The sequence below is a fragment of the Anser brachyrhynchus genome, assembly GCF_964034855.1.
Source record: "Anser brachyrhynchus genome assembly, chromosome: 4".
NCBI classification, from domain to species: domain Eukaryota; kingdom Metazoa; phylum Chordata; class Aves; order Anseriformes; family Anatidae; genus Anser; species Anser brachyrhynchus.
Genome location: NC_137698.1, coordinates 72870863 through 72890846, shown reverse-complemented (window position 1 = coordinate 72890846; position 19984 = coordinate 72870863). Strand labels below are relative to the sequence as shown.

The 19984-nt window shown below is 47.3% G+C and overlaps 1 long non-coding RNA gene across 1 annotated transcript; it reads left to right on the top strand.

The window, feature by feature from the left end:
• Positions 1-660: 660 nt before the first annotated feature.
• LOC308194395 lies at positions 661-12737 on the top strand. Its single transcript, XR_013950499.1, has 3 exons — positions 661-1082; positions 1151-1249; positions 8878-12737. It is a non-coding gene; the product is annotated as an uncharacterized lncRNA (long non-coding RNA).
• Positions 12738-19984: the final 7247 nt, after the last annotated feature.

Here is a 19984-nt window from a genome sequence, read left to right as displayed (position 1 = left end):
TCCTTCTTTGGCCTGTAGACCCTCTGGGGACTGCATGGACTCAGCACACACACACAGCACTGCAGGAGACCCCAATCTTTGGGTTTGCAGGAGCTTCTCCAGCAATGCCAGCAACCGCTTCCTGTGTTGATCGTTGTTCCCTCTGCCTCTGACCCAGCTGCTCGTGTTGCAGAATTTACTAGAGTTGACGGTATTCCAGGGGAAGGAAGTATTGCTGCATTTTAGCTTGTATTTATGTGGGTCTCCTACTCCACCTCTACTTAGGGCTTCAGCGAGATCTGTCATCACTCAGCAGAAAGAAAGGAAACAATGAGTCCTTGCCTTAGAGCGATTTTTCTATTGCAGAAACTGTTGATGAAAACAAAAGTCTTTTCAGGTCTGTCAAACGGAACTGAAAAGCTGCTGAAAGTGGCAGATGTAATTTAAAAAAATTAGTTTCTGCCACCTGGCTGCCCATCCCGAGGCCTCCTTTTTGGCTGCAACCTGTTCTCGTGGTACATTTGTGGGGATGCAGCTTGGCTGTGCCTCCTGAGCCTCCAGAAAGTGGAAACCCTGGGAGAAAAATGCAGGTCCGTGTAGCACTGTGATGTGCATTTTAGGGCTGATGCATTGCGTGTGGTCAAAAACTTTCCATGATGAAAATGACGTTTACAGGGGGACAGGTGGAAACAATATTGATGAACATGTGGCGTACTTGGAAAGTCCACCCTAGTTATGTGTACACTTGCTGTCATGCTGTAAGAGGTAAGAGCATTGGATGCAACCACTCTGCATTTGATGTGCTGCTTTGAACCTCTTCTGTACCCTAATCCAAAGGCGTTAACTGCCCATCGTTTATTTCAGGAGATAATGGAGATTTAAGGAGAGGTGTCTACAAAGAACTCAAAGAAATATGGCAGTGAGGATCAGCTGCAGAAAGAGCTAGCTTTCAGTGCAGGTTTTTTTTTTTTGTAAGCAGAAGTACTTGGAGAAGATGACTCCCCTTTTCATCTGTCTCTTCCTTTGAGGTCAAGTCCTGACATCACTGCCTATTTCTCAGCTGAATGAGAAGTCTCCAGTTCTGCCTTTGATACCCTCACCAGGTTAGTAAGCTTCTTTTTTGCTCTAACAAATTCTGTGAGATACCCATTTTTCTTCCCTTTGGCACCAGGACAAACTCCAGAAACATTTTAGTGCACGGATGGAGGGCAGAGACCAAAGGAGACCAGCACAGCAGCGCCGAACCTGGTGGCATGGAGACCGATGTGGGGTAAGAGAGATGAGCTCCAGCGCCAGGGATCATCCTGGGGCTGATCCACAGCACTGCAAGCTGTGAGCACCAGCAGGAACTGGCTGAGGGATCCCTACTGGAAGAAGATGATCCCATTTTGTGATGTTGCTCAGCAGGGTCAGATGTTTGTCGCAAGGAATGGGGGGACAAGGCACACCTGGCCCTCTCTGGTGGCCAGCCAGGCTCTGGGGACATGTGTAGGTGTGCACAACCCCACGGATGTGAGGTGTGAATGGTGCCAGGGCCCTCTGGGATGTGCCGTGACCCACATGTTTGTGGTGTCCCTGCTGTGGCAGAGTCAGGGACAATCTGCTGCCATCCCTGAGCCACGCGTGGCATCAGCCGGGGATGTGCTGGGCATCCTGCTGGAGCTGCACTAGGGTTTGCCGGCAGGCAGAAAGCAATTTATCAAATTGCTGTGCTTACTTTCTCCTGACCTGTGGGATGGAGAGCAAATTGCCCAGGCAAAAAGAAAAAAAAAAAAAAAGAAGAAAAGAAGACTGAGGTTGTAGCTTCTAGCTTGCAAGAAGGGCTGCAAAGCTGCATTTGAGGGAAACACTTGGTCCTTCCCATCATGAGGCTGTCTGCTCACTCAGATTTTCAGCGTGTGCAAGTCTGTGCTAGAGGGAGTTGACCATCGCATTTTTGTCAGCTCCCTCCTCACAGGCAGAACTTGACGTCCTGCTTCTCTTTTTCTCTTATTTGTCTCCCCCCCCGGCCTCCCCTTTTCCCCTGTCCACATGACAGTCATAAAAATATAATGGGAACAAGATGGGAATAGTCCTGGTTAGAGCAGCTTCCTTCTGGATGGGAGCCGTGCGCAGAAGCCGGGGAAGCTGCGAGATGCCTTTGGAAAGCCACCGAGGGGAGGTCACGGCGGCCGGCTTTCCAAAACCAGAGCTGTGCTTCAGCTGGACCAGTCCTGCCCCAGGGCATCATGCTGGCAGGACAAGAAACCCCACGATGAGGTTATCATCTATGATTTTTATTTTTCTTTTTTCCCTGTGGGAAGAGTCTTTGGGGCAAGGCTATGCAACCATCAGAGGGTGCTCAAAGCATCCTGAATCCTCTCCTCCGGGGGGCTTGCTGCATCCCTGCTGGAGATGTCCCCGGGGACCGTAGCCCACCGGTGGCTGTTAGTGGCCAGGAGGGACAATACGGCCGGCTTGCTGATTGCAGAATCCAGTTTAATTGCTCACAGCACAACACGCTATTAAAAGAAATTGGTTTGGCTTTCTGGGGAGCGACACATCTGAACTGACTCGCCTTCAGAAAGCTTGGCTCACAAGTTAATTAGATGGCTTGGTTAAGCAGATCGAACCCCTATTCTACTATCAGCTCGCAGGATCCAGTATTATTTAAAGATCCTGGATATCCTTATATAAGAGCTCAATTGTTTCTTTAACAGGAAAAAAAAAAAGACCCAAAAAAGAAAAGAAAAAGAGAAAAAAAACAACCCGCCCTTTAAACAGAATATAAATTTATACATCATTGAGTTCTTAATTTTCATGGAATTTCTCTCCCCCTCACAGACAGAAGTTGTATATACAGGATTTTAGTATTTCCTCTCCGGCTCCAGCTCCAATTTGAAAGACTGTAAAAGTTTGAACCGATTCCAATAGCGCGCGGTTTGCCTGGTCTCTGCTACGCTGCAGAGTCAAAACAGCCCACACAGTAACAGACATGCAGTAAATCTTGAGAGAAGTGTTTCCTTTCTTCACACACACACACACAGAGGACTGAAATTCAATTACAGTTCAAAAAAAAAAAAAAAAAGCTGAAATTTCAAGGCAGAAGATAAAAAAAGCGAGCGCCGCTCCTCGTGGCGAGGAACCCGGTGTGTTTGGAGGCGATATCAGGTTTCTCCGTGCTCGGGGCTGACGATAACGTGTTTAGCATATTTTGTGGTTGGGCCCGTTCGCAAACATGAACTCATTATTAGGGAATAATCATAGCAGTTAATTGTCTTTGGAGAGAGATTTAGAGTCCCGTCACACCGCGTTTTGCCTGTCCCATGTACTCGTTCCCAAATCCGGGGAAGAACAGAATGTAAAACCGCAGATCATCGCATTAACCCTAATAAATGCTGCGAGACCCGCGTGCATTGCACACACACAAAACCCTGCATTCTCCTCCGCCCTTTCTCTCTCGTACGTACTATAAACAAAGGAAGAGAACAGCGGGCCGTGTGCCAGATCTCCCCATTTTTTTCTCTTTATCTAGGACTCCCTCCATCGTGCTTTTGTCTAATTGCGTGGCGGTGCCTGTCGCGGCGAGGCGGCATCACCAGATCAATGCCAAGCACTCGGTAGCAGAAGCAGCAGCCACGAGCATCGCACCCAAACCACTCTGCAGGGTTTTGCTTGCTGAGCACAAGGCACATTGCACTAAAAGAGTGGTGTTGGGGCAGCAGTTCCTCTGTGATGCTCAGATCCACAACCCTGCAGCGCCTGGGGCAGATCTGCCTTCCTTGCTGAAGCAGGCTGGCTGTGATTTTGGGGAAGGGAGAACCCATTTCTTGGGATCTGCTGTGGTTTTCCATCCTGGGAATGCACCAAAGACTGGTGCAAAACCTCCCATTTACCTCCCAAGTGAGGGAAGGGTGAGTTGAGAGACGGGACTGGGGAAGGGGAAAACAAGGAGAGATGGGAACAGGGGGCAGCACCTAGGTAAAGTGAAGGAGAGGGGAAAAAATCCCCTATGAAACCTGAATGGCTGAAATGTTCTCCACGCTGAGCTTCTGTGGCTGAACTTTACCTTGGGGTTGATTCTGTGATCGGGGGAAAAAATCCATGTGGATTACACCCTTGCATGCTCCCTGCTGGGCATTAGCATTTGTATTTCAATGGTATTTATCTCATGCTAGCACGTAGAAGTCTCTTGCTGGCAGGTGTTCAGCCAAACCCCAAAGCCAGAGGAGCTGCGGTGTGGTGGTTGGAGGTTCAGCCCTGTTCACCCCCAAAAGAGGCTTTAGGTGGTGCATTTCTGGACCACTTGGAGAATTAGCCAGGGGAATGGGGGACCACTGAGCTTTTGGGTGGAAGCAGGATTTCGACCCTGCCCAGGAGGCTTGCACTGCTGCTTGAAGTTACCTAAGTGTATGTTATGCATAGTTTCAAAGCCTGGTCCGGATTTCCAGTGCCTTTACCAATAATATTTGAGCATGGGCTTGTAGCTCAACACAGTTCAAGTTGTCTTCCCTGCAAATTCAGATTGGTTAGTACAAATCAATGAAATATTGATGAAATATGTCCTGATCAGGATTTTCAATAGTGTTAATGTGCACGCTGCTAAGCAGGCTGTTGCAGGAGAAATACACAAGTCCGCCCCAATGCACACTGCCTGTGATTTTTAACTGGTAGCCAGCTCAAAGCCTAATGATCTTTCCACTTGTCCTGGTTTTCTACTGTCTTTGGTCCTTTCCCTTTCCTCAGCATCCTCTCTGCCATCCACTCATCCCTCTTGAATCACTTGGTCAACCAGATTTAACAAAGGCAAGGTGAGCTCATAGATTTTATTATTATTGTTATTATTATTAATTTTATTGGATTTGTGTAAACTGATGGCAGGGAGAGGAAGGATATGGAGGGGCAAGGCTGTGTGGGGAGTGCACGCATCACATCTTAATGTGTGTGTGGGTGTTGTAGAGGAAAAGGGAAAAAGTGTTCATGAAAGCTGGCTTCACTGTTGAAACAATTAATCTGTAAACTTCAACACCTGTCATTTTGATGTGTCTTAAAATATATCTCTCTGGGGTTTGTTAGGCTTTTTTATATACTCTTTTGAATAGCCCTTTGACCTAGCTGGAGGAAGACTCTGAAAGGAGCTTTTCCCAAATTGCTGGGGTATAACTGTAGATGTGGCTCCCTTCTAAGACCAGGTTACCTTGCATGATGTTACTGACAGACTGCTGCAGTAGGGTACGCTAACACATGAAGGTATAGGACAGCATGCATTTAATAACCCCTGTTTGGGGTGACTGTGTTTAATAACCCCTGTTTGGGGTGTTTGGGGTGACACCATCTCTAACCCCAGTAGGGCATGGAATGAGCCCTCACCAACATGCACTTTTCCTCTTGTGTCCACCTTTTTGTCAATAGCTTACCCAAGAATTCAGATCGTAAAGTCCATAATAACTGGAAAAACACTGATCTGAATCCCTCCCACACACAGTTCATTCACATACTTAGGAGTGAAAATGCTTTCACAACCAACAGCTCATTACAGACAAGTTTCCGTGCACCCAGCAGCTCTCACAGTCCCAACAGATCTGTAATTATCCGAGCCATTTTGGGTCAACAAGCAGGCAGGCTGTTAAGTGAGGGCACTGGAGCTCTTAGGGGTTTGAAAACAGCCAGGAACTGGAGTGGTGGGGAAAACCAGCCCCTCCACTAATGAGACAACTTTATTTCTCTTTCCTACTTATTCCCCAGAAGACACTGCCCAGGGCCAGGAGCTCTCATCCACCACTGGGACTCTACAAGTGAAGAGGGTTGTGTCATTCAAGGTCTGTTTCAAAACCGGCCGATGGCTGAAAGAGCCTGGATCCGTGTGGTTTGGTGACAGCCAGGAGCCCTGAGTCCTGCTTCTGTCTGCACTGACAGCACGCTGTAAGAGTTTGCAGAGGTCACCTGTGGCCTGGTTTTAAGCTGGCCAGGAGACTGCTGAACCTTGCCACTCCGGGCCCTGGGGAAAATGGCAGATGTTTGGCATTTGGGAAAAACAGGCCACAGACCTCTCCAGGGTGTGTGCATGGGGTGTTGCAAAATCAGCTTCATTTGTATGTGTGGTGCAGTTCACAGAGAAGGACATATTGGCTCAATATTGCCAGCTCTTAGTGGTTTTTTATTTTTTATTTTTTGGCTCAGGAGGCTTCAGTGCTCATCCAAAGGTGCCAGCTGGGCACCCTGGGGAGAGGTTTGGGCAAATCACTTACTCCTCAGAGGGACCATGCTGGGTGGCAGCTGGGGACTTACCTTCTAGAGAGCCTTTTGCCATCGGGACCCCTCTAAGCGACCTACCCTAGCTGAAGCGCAGCATCACGGACTCTCACTTCACCTCATTTTGAGTTAAAATACGTGAGACACAGGCCTGGCTGCTGGTGGAATGAGTCTTGCTATTAGAAATTATGTCATAAAATGTCAACTGAAGGATTAAAATGTATTTTTGTGTGTGTGCGAGAAACACAGACTTGTTGTCACAATAGAGATTTTCTTCTTGTTGCTTTTAAGCAGAGGTCTCCAAGCCTCCAAATAAGCAAACCAACAAAGGTGGCATCTCAGACCCACAGAAAACTGGTGGTTTGGAGAGAAACCATTAATTGGGATGAGAAGCTGAGCTGTGAGAAACAGATTTTTGTTTGTTTGTTTGTAGGCCTTAGTCACAGAACCAAACATTTGTAAGAAATTTAGGTTTTGCTCCAGCCAAGCTTAAAATTTTTAGCTTTCTTTCAATAACCCAACAAAATTAAAATACATTCTTGTGTCAAGCCAAATGTTCTTTTGGTTTAAAGGAAAACATTTCATTTTCAGGCCTTTGTGGAGAAAGCAGAGAACCAAGTATCTGTGTGGAAGAAGCAGTTGTCTTTTATCCAAAGGCCCATCTTTTGGGGATTTTGCCCACGGTGAAGAAACTTAGATTCCATTTTCTCCTCAGTTGGTGAAGGGTCTGGCTTCAAAATCCCATCTCTAATCAGTCCCACCATGAAGCTACGTGATAGCCAACAGAGGATGTTCCTCAAATCTACTTCTTCGAGCTTTGCACACAGCGTGGTGAAACCCTAAAATTTCTTTTTGTGCCAAAAAGGGAGAAACCATGACTGTCTCATGCCTGTAGCTTAGGTTTCCAAATATTCAGGTTTATGTGTGAAAAGCTGAACAGTGTCAGTAAGAGAAAATGAAAAATACCACTGGAGATCTTGTAACACGGTGACTCGAAGGGCACATTGTCTGGATGTGGACTGTGAGTACGCCTTGCCCAGAGCTGCTTTTGTAACGCCTAAATGTGGAGCCCTGTCCCAAAGCCTGGTGGTTTGGGGCAGGAAGATGGGAGATGTGAATTCAGACAGCCCCGGGAAGATGAGGAAATTGAAGCAGGGTCCCTCACAGTTTAACTGAATGTACTAACCATGAAGCTATTAGATAAAAGAAAGGGGTGTTGATGTGTGTGAGTGAGAAACAATCGTAACGGCATTTTTGGGTAAATTTACTCTCAGATGAAAATAAATAGTCTGGCCTTCTCTACTGAGAAGTCACAGTCTCCCATTCAAATCTTTGGGTTCCCTGTTCACAGAATGACCTTTAATTGTTTTAAAGACTCTGCAAATCTCCGTTGCAGGGAGAGCAGTAGCCAGAATGGAATGGCTCCTTACGTAAAGCCGAGAGACATGAATAGTTCAAGGCAGCTGCGGGGATTAATGCTTTGCAGGGCGGCTCTTTGTCTTGGGCCATGGAAAGGACTGGTATTTGGCACTCTGTTTTGTTGCATATTTTATGGTCTGGAAGAGGTCTTAACATCTTTTATACTGCAGTGGCTCCACAATGGCTCTCTTCAGCGTGGCTGGGAGCTCATTGGTAGGGCTGAATGAAAACATGAGCTGTTTTTCTGCTTGTATGGGTGCACGGGGTGGGATGCTCTCCACCGAGGAATTCTTTCCAGGTAGAGGTATAAGACTTGCTTCCAGGATCTCAGATTCCAGCAGTCATGAGACCTGGGATGGAGTCGTGAGTTCTGGCAAGAAGCAGCTTGGTTTTGGTTTGGTTTCTGCTTTTAGAACAGGAACATGCCAATGCAGTGATCCACTGGCACATGGCACTGGGGTCTGAGACCATGACCAATGCTCTGCGGTGTCAGACGCAGGGATACGAAGACTGTCCTCATAGACATGAGGTCAAGATGTTCAGCAGCAGGATCTCTCATGGTAAAATTCATGGTAAAAGAGGTGATCTTGAACCTTGTAGGTGATCCTGGGTCCAACTGCTAGAAAAGGTCTTTATCGTATGCACTAAGCTAGCATGTTGACTGCTGATTTTAGGCAAGCAGAACACATCCCAGTCATGTGTCCTATGTGCAGGAGCATGCTGCTGTACCAGTTATTCCAAATTTCCTTCATTTGGCTGCTTTCTTGCAGTTTATGCCTTCCTTCTAGCATCTGTTTGCTATCCACTTGCTTATTATGAGGGCATTTCTCTCTTCTGTGTCATGTTTTACTTCCAAGAAAGTTGTAGCATGTCTGGCCACTGTTCTTGAGTCGGAGGGCAAATCAGATGCACCCTCCTTCCAGGCTGCAGGAAATCGGTAGGGATGTGGTCCCATTTTGAAACATGTGTTGAAGGGAAATGCACATTCTGTGAGATCATCCACCGCGATATCTGCTAAAGGAACTGGAGATACCATGAGCTGCTCTCCGCTCACCCAAACCCCATCTGACAGGAAAAGGAATTCCTGTGTAATAAAAATTAAGATAATTACCCGTGAAGAAATGTTTCATTGTGGAGGGGTTTTCATACACATTAGTGGACGGCAGGTCAAATTCAGAGAACATAAGATCAGACCCCAGGAGAGGTGACTTTGCTTGTGTTTAAATGAGCATTATGTTTTTTTTACAGATTGCTGTTTGGTTCTGGGGTAAGTCCCCATTTGCTTTTCTGGAGAAAGTATAAAATTCCTAAAAGCTACGGGAGCCACGAGTGAAGGGAATATCACTCTGTTCTCTCCACCTCTTCCACACCTATAGAGGAAGCTATTCCACATATGCTGAGGAAGAAAACAGCTTTTTCTTCTGGCTTCTCAAAGCACAAACCTCAGCAGCTCACCTTGCCCCATCTGACACATTAATCAGGAGAACAACACCTGGGCACTACCAGACCTGCTCATCTCTGGATGTGGAGACACCAAAAAGAAGAAGCTTGAAGGAGTCACAGCTGATTGTGGAGAAATATCTGGTCCCCACCTTCTTCAGTTCAGATACTGTCTTTAAAAAAAAAAAGATTAGGTCAAGGTAAAGTATGATTTTCTTGTTGAATAGAGAGAACATTTAAAAAGTGAAAAAGGTGGAGTGAGAAGTATTATGTGTGCAAGGTTTGGGGGTATTTGTGGCTGGACTAAGGGTAGTTAGGTGGAGGATAAGGAGAGAGTTGTGTAGACCTTGCTTTGCTCTTGGTCTTCCACTTCTCTACAAATTCTTGTAAGCTCAGGATTACTGAGGTTAGATTCATAGTTTTCTAGGGGAGTTAGTGTGGGATAGATGAAGGGGAAAAATAAAGTATGGGAAGATACCTTCAAAAGATTCAGAGTGAGGAGAGATGCTCGTTTTGGCATTGGCCATGGACTTGGGAGAGCTGGGCTCTGTCCTGAGGTCAGCTATATGGCAGATATTGGTAACAGCAACATATAAAGGTTCATATGTTAATTTTCCAGTTCTATAACAGGCCAGGAACATTCACACTGGCAGCTAAAACGCCAAACCTATTGCTGTGGTCATTCATGAGTGCTTGTACATCTCCACAGACTTCCACGGTGGTTCAGGGGAGCTAGGTATCTGTGTAAGCGAACCCTTTAACTGAATCCATTGAGAAATGTGGAGCCTGCTCCACCAGTTGGAGTTACTGCATGAAATACATTAGGTCTCCATCTGCTAAACAGTTCCTGTCTTTCCAGCAAAGGGATCGAAGGAGGAGACAAACCCCTGTGGAGGCAGGTGTCAAGATTTGTATTCCAAAGCTGTCATTGCTGGGAATGAATCGGAGCCCTAGCTGTTTTTTCTCCTCCCTCCTATGTTGCAAGGTCTTTAACTTCAGGTTCAAGTCCAATCCCACCAAGGACAGTGGTTGACGCCAGCCAGGGCAAGGTGCCAGCGTGAGCTCTCCATGGCCTCCCTCCCTCCAACTCGCTCCTTGCTGTGTGTGCTGGCCGCTGCAGGAGTGCCCGGGGGAATTTACCCATGAGTTTCATCACGTTTTGACCAAAAACCATTATGTTCTCATCTACTTTTAGGCTGCTAAAAACCAGAGCAAGGATTTGCCAGCAACAATTCCCTGCTTCTATCTGCAGTGACTGTACAGACACCAGCACCTCATGGCTGGGATATGTGCAGGATTAGCAGGAGCCCAAATCTGAGCTTCCAGCCAACATATTGCTGACAAATGCGATTCCCAAACACCAGGACTCATTCAGATTTTGATCTCTGCTTACCTTATGCAGTAGTTTGTGGGGCTCTCAAAACAATAGGTTTCATTGCTCTGCTCTTCCACAGAGCCCTCATGTCACTTTGACAAGAAGGGATGGGACGGACCTCGGGCTGCTGTGCAGCCTCAGCCATGGTGATTGCTTATCTGCTTTAGCTGCACTGTCCAGAGAGTTTATTTTTATTTTTATTTTTATTTTTATTTATTTTTATTTTTATTTTTATTTTTATTTATTTTTATTTTTATTTTTATTTTTATTTTTATTTTTATTTTTTCCCTCTTTGCCTTCTACTTACTATTATTTCTTCCTGTTTATCCTTGATTTTATCAGCTGAGAATGTGGCTCTGTGTTTTCTGCAAAGGATTTCTGAACAAGTGCCTTTTGGCCAGCTGGTGCTCTTGGCATTTTGGTGCAGACTGGTGGGAAGAAAGGAGAAGGAATCAGATTGAGAACTCCAGAGAATGAAACCACCTCATTTTTCATCCCCTTTGATTAACTCGCTGGTTTATTTGCCTGTAACAATGACAAATGACGCCACCAGCTGATGCTATCACATTTGGCAGAGTCAGCCTGGTTTTGAACTCAGGAATTAAAGCTCTACATGGGACAGATTTATAGAAACATTTCACAAACTGCTGGGGGAAAAAAAAGTCTTTGTCAGATACGAGCTAAGTAGGAATCTGAAAGGTTCTTAAGATCAATGACAAATAGTTCTTTTGTGTCCTATCTATTTATTCAGAGCTACTAATATCCACTAATGCTACTCACTATCACGATCGTAGGGCATCTGTATTTTATTCTCATTGTCTTCTTATCTGTTTTACTGTCAGTCTAATCCTGTTCTTATTTCCACCAGAGTAAATTGGGAGCACTTCCACAGAAATTAACTGCACTGGCTTTACACTGGCACAGGCTCCAGAGAGGCTTAAAATGCCTCGGGCAGGCAGCTGTGGGCAGGCAGTTGCTTGTTGGAGGAGAAATCTCACCTTTCACTTAAAATCTGCTTCTTGCCTTCATGGCTGCGAATGTGGAAGGCTCAAACCAAGAAGGCAAATTAAAACTCCAAATATACTTTTCCCCTGTTGTTATTATTACCTGGGAGGTGGCTGGGAGGGTGCCTTGTGGTTTTCGAGTTTTCAGGTCAGATGTTACTGAACGGCAGGACTTTGCAAGGAGGTGACCCAAGGCCACTTCTTACATCCATTAATGCCAGCAACAGCCTTGTGCGCAGAGCTGCTCTGCCCTTGGGATGGACCCGAACCTATTCCCTTCATGAATCACACATCTGATGTATTTTACAGCCAACAGAGAGACAGACACCTCCAACTCCCTTGAACTACTTGAAACACCTCATCAGGAGGCACGAGTCCCATCCTAAAGTCCAGCTTCATCACTGCCATGGCTATAACTAGTGTAGTCAAACTTCCTGACCCTGCCAGCTCCATACCCAAATCCTCATGCCCCTGCAAGCCACAGCACGTAACCCATGGAAAATGGGAGAGGAGACACTCCAGGAGAGGGTCCTGGCGTGGCTCACAGGAGGCAAAGGGTTCCTCTGGGACACTGCAAGGTGGGAGCAAGAAGACCACTTCCTTGCCTGCCCAAGCACAGAAGAATGGGATTGTCACGTTTGGCTCCACTTTGCTGGGAAATGAAAACAGGGATATTTGTTTTCCTGCCAGAGCGTGTGGTGCTGCATGTGCTGGAGGAGGACGCTGGTCCCAATACACTTGGTCCTCCAGAGGAGAAGCAGTTAGACCTAAAGGGCCCGTCGCTGTCCTTGTCATAAAGTCTAAACTCACGGATTATGTTCAAAGCCAGCGAAGTGAGTAGCCGTGTTGTAAGCTCAACGTGTACAACGCAATGCTCTCCTCCACCCCTCCCACAGCGCTGATGGTAATTCCTTTGGCACATCTGCTAATGCTCCTTGTCTCTCTCCTTCGCCCATGGCTTTTGTTTAAATGTTAATTCCATGTGTGCTACCTTTTATCTGGAGATGAAGATGGATTGCTGTGTCAGGCTGGATTTAAATTCATTTTGCTGTTAAAAATTTGTAATTATATTGAAAGGTTGTATGAAGTCCAAGACCTCTCTGGGCTACTGTGGTTAATTAGCTGCTACAGATATTGTGCATTCAATCAAATCATTCTCACTGCATTAAATTAAGTTATTAAACATTTGAAATAGTTGAGATATTAGCAATGCTTGATCGCTGGAAGGTCACACACTTCGTTACTCATCTAGGCCAAGTGCTGTGTGTCGGGCAATTTAATTGCAAATGGATTTGCAGGTTGAAGAGCCCTCTGAGAAGCCATTTGCTAATGGTTGGCAGATTTACACAGACACTGAGGATGTAGTTAGAGGCTGAGGCTGGGACCTTCATGAAAACGATGACTTCCTTGTGCGGCGGATTAAGTGAGGTCTATCCCTGCTAACAGGCTGCACCAGGCAAACAATGTTCATTAGGGAGCTATTGAAAAGGTCCTGCCTGGCTTTGTGAAAGAAGGGAGCGGGTTGCTCCAAATAAATTTGGATGGGAGCGAAGAGATACCATTGGATGCTGATAGGAATTTGGAATTGGGTAGGGAACTGCTATGTATAGACAGAAATAGATACCTTTGTGCTGCTGTGCTGGACAACGTTGGCTTTCCACTTTGTCCTTGTTCTCCAAGCCTCTCACACCACCCTTTGTGCCCGGAGGTCTGGGTGAGTCCCTCCTGCAGTCCTGGCCATGGCCAAGCTACTGAACGCATCGCTGGCCCATGGCAAGGAGCTGCACAAGGCTCTCCCAAATAACCCAGCTTCTCTCCCACATGTGCTGGCAGCCCAGTTTGTCTCTCTTACTCCCTCCTGTGCAGCATCCATCCCTGCTGGCAGGCACCTGGGAGGGAGAAACCACTCTGGAGAGGCTAATGACCATTTAATGTGCAAACTAAAACCTTGCGACCATCGACAGGTAAGGACATCTCTTGAAAGTGCACCTGGTGGTACAGAACGGGGCAGAAGAAAGGTTCTGAGCTGTTGTCCAGGCTCTGCCCAGTTTGCTGAAGGCATTGTGCAGTACGGCTGAGACAGCCGGTGAGGTAGATAACACGGCTGCTGTCATATTGTAGCTGGGGAAACTGAGGCAGGAGGTTACACAAGGTCACAGACAACAGAAATTCTCTTTCAGGAAAAAAACACAAAGCTTTTCCACCACTCTGACTCCAGCTAAGCGCATTATTTGGGGTGCTAAAGCTCCTCTTGGCAGGGAGGATGCTGCAGCACAGGGTCCAGATTTCCAAGCAGCGCAGCACAGCATCCATCCTCCCCCTTTAGCAGTGCTGTTATGCAAGGAAGGTGGTGGTGAATGTTGAATTCTTCACAAAAACTGCAGTAAATCATATTGTACCCCTGATTTTTATTCTAGTTGCTCCCCAGAAATCAATATTTCTATCTGCTCCTCTGCAGGAATGTGGCATGCTTGTCCTAATTGATCCTTCTTTTGGAGAAACACAGAGGAGAAGATGTTATTGTTTCTTTCTCTGCTGGACATATGTTATCTCCCAGCCCCACAGCCCGCAGCTGGTTTTCTTTGTCAAATGATTTTGGCTTAGTTGCCATGATAATTACACAGCTGGGCAGTGGGAAATCCCGCCCAGTAGCTGACGCCTGGCTAATCGCCGCTGGTTGTGTTCGGAGCCTGGAGGACCTGCTGTAATAACACCACCACTTAATTAGTCCTTTCCTGAGTAACGGCTTTGGAAAGCAAAGGGGTTGCTGCTTCCTAGATCCTCTTAACTGTGTGAGTACAAGATGGGTGAAAGCAGCCCCAATAAAAGTCTGCAAAAGGAGTTCATGCAGCTGCAGGTCAAACCTTGGCCCTGCCTCAGTTTCCCCTTCCCGGGCTTCCCACTGTCTGGTGTTGAGGAAATCCAAATAATGCCCGCTCTGGGGCATGGTTTATTATAAGGACACTACAGTTCAAATGTCAGATTAAACCAATATAAACAGCTCCTTCTCTCCCAGGGCTACCTGGCATTTCACCCACCTCTCTTGGTGGGGCTTTCATCATGAGCAGCCCCAGCTCACCTTCCAGGCTAGCAGCTGCACCTAGGGGCCTCTAAAACCATTGTGTGCTGGCATTTTATCTTGTTTCTCGGTCTGTACTAATGGCAGAACATCTTTTCTGCATTTGGAGTGTTCAGATGCACGATTTAGCATGCTGTGAGCTGAATAGCAGTCACAGTGCCTGTGCTGTCAGCCTGCTGCCACTGGGAAACCTTTCGCAGAGATTTAAGCTAATGTATTCCCCCTCCCTCGCTTGCCTTGGGCTCAGGGCACAATGCTGGGAACCACAGCTCAGCTGACAGGCAGCATTTCACCGTGACAAGGCTGAAATAAACTTTACTGAGAATCAGATTTAAAATAGTGTGAGGTCCAAATGCGCCCTCCCAAAAAGCAAAACCTCACCTGCTCCTCTTCCTCACCAACCACACAGAGAATCCCTCAGACCCTCCTTGTCCCCAGCCTGTCCCCAGCCCCTGACAAGCACTGTCTTCCTCATGGCCAGCCCCTGGCCTGCCTCCTCCTCTCCCATCTGTCCCTTATCCTTTCCCTTCTCCAACCTGCCCAACTCCACCCCTTCCTCTTGGCGGTTCTCATCTTGGCCATACCCTCCAAATGTCTTGCCCAAAGTCCTCCAGGCCAGCATTTTTGCTGTGTGGCAACCCCGTTTGTCCCTAAACTTGAGACTCTTCTCCTTCCCTCCCCTCCTGGCACACTCACTTGCCACCAACGTGCGTGGTTGCCCTCCCCTTGTTGGCCTTCCTTCTCCTGACCTTCCTTACAGGAGTCCTGGCTCTGGCAGGGATATCAGATACCTCAATCAGTGTCCCAAGCAAAGAAAACATCCAAACAGACCTTGAAAGCAAGAAAAGAGGATATTTCCAGAAAAAAAAAAAGGCAGACATAAGATGGTTCTACTTTGTTGTAAGACTCCAAGATCTCCTAGATTTAACAGGCAAACAATGGTCCTTTCAATTGCCGTTTTAATGGAGGATTGGTTGGAAAAGGGAAATGCAAAACACGGTCCAAATTCACATTTGCCCAGAACTTCAGGCAGCTGAGATTTGTAGTTTGGATCCGCCTCGTAAAAGTGCAGACTAAACCCTGGCACTCAGACTCCAGTCCAGATTTCCATCACATTCGTGCAGCTTCTGGTTTCAGCCTTGGGTCAGGTGTAAGTGATCCCTGGGGATGGGGTGCAAACACCTTCCCAGTCCTGAGACGGGTCACTGCTTGGCTGTATCTTCAGCTCCATCTCCGAGTTCAGTGCTTGGGGTAGAAAAGTCTGAAAGTTCTTCATTTTCTTTCTAGTCCTGAGTGTTGTGCTTGCATCAGAACTTCGTGATGCTTGATTGTTCCTGTCCATTTTTTATGTGCCAAACCTCAAATATTAATGCAGTCTGTATCTGCCCCATACTTTGTGGGGCTTCTGTGGGACCGAGGGTCAGCAGAACCAATGGACCTGTGGGTAGACTTTGGGGTGTTCTGGAGGACAAGAACCAGCACCTCCATCTCCCAGACCCACAGGCCCAAACGTCAGTGTGGTCCAAACAAGATCTGCTGAATCTAAACTCCAGATACTTATTTTCTTTTGTTGCGTATCCTGATTTCCACAGAGATAGTTGGTATTTCACAGGAAAAGCTGAAGCCATAACCACCCCAGAGCTGTTTGTCCCTGGGAGGGCCAGCACGGCTGCTTTGTGTCTGTAAAACTTGGCCACGTGGTGGACAAAACCAGACCATGGTCCCAGCCCTGGAGTCCCGTGGGTGAGAAAAGTGAGCTGGGGAGAGGAGATAAAAGTGAGGGTGTGTGTGATAGTCCCTCCAAGGGATGTGCTTACAGAGCTGGATGAAATCATTCATTGAAAACATTCTTTCTGCCGAAAATGTCTTTTTTTTTTTTTAATATCAAAAATTTTCTGTGGGAAATGTCCAATTTCAACAACAATTTTGGGGTTTTCATTGAGAAAGAAAAAGCTTGAAAAATGTGCACTTTTTTTGGCAATGGAGTTTGGCAAAATCCCAAAACAAAGCCAAAAACCAGAAACCCCAAACTGTTTTGGTTTGTGGCCAAAAAGTTTCCAGTTTTTGATTGCCAGCAACCAAACATTTTTCAGTTTTTGCTTTTTCAATGAAAACCCCCAAATTTCTTCAGAAAGGAACCCGTTAAGATAAGCTTTTGTTGTCACTGATGTTCCTCTCATAGGAACAGAAAAAAAATTCTGGCTTTGCCCTTCTGCTCCATGGATGGTGCCTGCATGAGCGTGGGATTGCGATGGACTCTTTGTGTCAACCCGAGCTCCAGCATCTTCTCTTTCTGGCTTCGTTCCTCCAGCCCTGGCTGCCTGCCCGTCGCGGGCTGTCCCTGGGCAGGTTTGAGCATCCCCTGCAAAATACTTCGGACCTCTGGCTTCCTGAGTTGTCGGTAGCATCCTGAGGATGGTAAATACATTGTGGGAGTAACTGGGCATCGCACGGGATCTGGCCCTCAATAAAACTACCTTCGTATTGGCAGGGACATCTGGATTACACAACACCTCTTGGCTTCTTCATTGTGATTTTCCAGCCTTCCTTCCCACCCACTGTGCCTGGGATTACACCTGTCTGAGTGTGCATGTTCTGCACTGCTGTGTTCCAGCTTGGATGCACTCCCTTAAAAACAATTACTTCATGCGGCGGGTCTAGTTAACACCCCTGCGCAGCGCTCTAGCTAACTGACCCTGCAGATGCTAAGTGTTAGCAGCTCTAGTTGCTGTAACTCTCATTACCTCAGTGTAGACAAGACCTGTTTGCACCTTGAGAGCTTTAAAATCTTTTAAGTGAATCAGCTCGGGAAGGTTTGATAGCGGTTGTTTTTTTATTTCCCCACAATGCTGAGTGCCAGTATCTGCCAGTACCTTCATTGGAGCCGTGGGAGATGGGCACCAATGGAAGCTCAGCCAGCTTTTTACCCTCTACTACCCCACTGAAGTTGTTGCCAAATATAAAGCCAGGCCCTTGAGGATTTTCTTCTCAATTTCAGACACGAAGGTGAACAGCTGCTGGTTGAGTATTGCAGAGGTCTTTGGAGAACTGTACGCGTTCAGCTTGGAGATGAAGGGCTAAATTCAGACCATTTGTGTTCTTGGCATGATCCTCGTCCTCATCAGCGCTGTGTTTGCTTTAGAAGTCTGACTAGCTGGCGTGCCCCAGCCGCCGGCTAATGCGGATTAATTCTGACTCTCTTCAGGCTGCAAGGAAACAGATTGTGGACGGGTTTTCATCAGCAGGAGAATTAAAGAAGCGAGCAAGGTATCTTAACCCAAACCACGTCACCGATGGCTTTCAGTCAGGAAGGAGGACAGATGAGATTAACCTCAAAAACCCCTCTGCTTCCTTGCGGAGCCTGTAAACCACAGTGCCAAGTGAGAGAGGAATGCAGGAAGAGAATCATTTTAATGTGGACATGTAAGGAACTGGACTTAGACCACCAAGTCCATTCCACATTGGCCACCGAACAGTCATCAGAGGGTGTTGACTTTTGACCACTACTGTTTTTGTTAACAGGGAAAATAAAACCATATGTTGCCTAAGTAGATGCACAAAACTTTTCTCCAAATCCCTACAGACAAACTGTCAGCAGCAAAAGTATTTACTTTGGTAATGCAGCTGGGCTTAATCCCAGCCCCATTGTGTTTGTGCATGCCTTTTCACCACTGAGCTCAATAACATGCTGTTTGCGAAGAGGGTGAATGAATGCATGCAGTATGATTTCTGTTATTAGGCCTATCGGTTACAGCCTGAGACAAAAGGCTGGAGTCAACAATGGTAGCACTACACAGGCACTGCTCATGCTTTGAGTTAGGCTAAATGGAAATCTTAGTCATCAGTCACGTCAGCTAGCCATCAGCTTGAGGTAGGCCGGCGGGACTTGGCCCCGTGGCGCGGATCCTCAGCTGGCTTAAATCAGCGTAAAGCCAGCGTAGGCCAAGGAGCCGCAGCTGAGGATTCTGGCGCCTACTGTCTATTTGTGAGTTTAGTGGTTGCTGAATACTTAATTCGCTGGGCTGCAGGCTGCCGCGGTGAGCGGCCCGCGTGCTCCTGGGCGGCTCTCACAGCGCCAGGGGATGGCAAGGCCTGGTGGGCTCCACAGCTGGGACCCCTGCAGGTACCGGGCTTCATCTGAGGGCCGGGCCCAGGGTGGGAGCACCACCACACGCAGCTCCTCTTCTCCCTCCTGCCTCCCGGTGTCCCCACGCTGGGCATGTTTTGGTGGGTGTATGCGTTTATAGCAGTGCCATCTCTGAGTGTGCGAAGCCAGCAGTGGCTTAGGTGGCTGAATGCAGTGCCATGGGAAGATACCCAAATTAAACAAACGTGTCGGGGCACTGGTTTGGCACGATCCCCTCCCAGAGCAGGAATACGCCTTCACTTCAGGCTTTGCTAGGGTAACAGGCTCCTTTCCTTGGTTGCAGCAGTTCTGTCTTTCCCTTCCTTGGGTAGGAGAGAAAGAAGCAAGAAGATTGAACCACCTCATGGGTAATGGTGGGGTGGGGGGGAGAAGTAGACAGGTGAAAATAATGTGGAAAGTAAGGAAAAACTGAAATAATTGGGGTGAATGGAGGCTTTCGGTGCAAGGCATGGAGCTGAGTAGTTGTGATCTATGTGTAATTTGAGGGAATGAGACAGGAATGGCCATAAGATGCGGTACCTAATCCAGCTGGTTTGCATCTCTCCAAGAGCCTTCACCAAGCCCTCAGCTTTACTTATCGTTAAGCACGGAGCTGCTCTGGATCTGGATTTTGACACAGCCATGTCCAGAACAGAAAGTCAAAGGCAGATGTCCCCACTGCTGTCACTGCAAACCTCTGCCAGCGAGGGTGGCCCCACGGCAGCAGGTCCGTGCCCGGCGCTGTCGTGGCAGTGTGTGTGGGACGGAGGTGGCCACCATGTCGTGCTCACCCCGAGGCAGCTGCTGTCAGCGTGCCCCGCTCCCCGTTGTGCTGCGCCGGTGACCCAGCACGATGCTTGTCCTCGTTGAAAAGCTACCCAAGGGCTGCTTTACACAGAAAAAATAAAAAAATAAAAAAATGCTGAGGCTGCTGCATTTTCAGTTTGGGGGAGTGTAGGAAGGTCACCTGTCGTCACCATCTCCAGGAGAACTGGAATATTTTGGTTAAAAACCCAAAGTCCTCTTCAGCATGGCTGCAGCTGGGTGTGGAAGCAGCTCAGCACCCATGAAAAGCTGTTTCGATGGCCTCTCCTTGTGCTGCAAACGCAACATAGAGATGGGTTTCTATCAAACTGGGTTGTGCTGTGGGTCTGAGGAACCCTGACTGTGGTTTGGCTCAGTGTAAATTAACCCATTCCCAAGCTCTGGAAATAAGACAGGAAAGGAGGTTTGGGCCCGAAGTTCTCCTTGTAAAGCAAATATAATTTTTTTTTTCTTTTTTTTTTTTTTTCTCCCAAGGTAAAGGCTCATAGTGAAAACAGATCTTACTA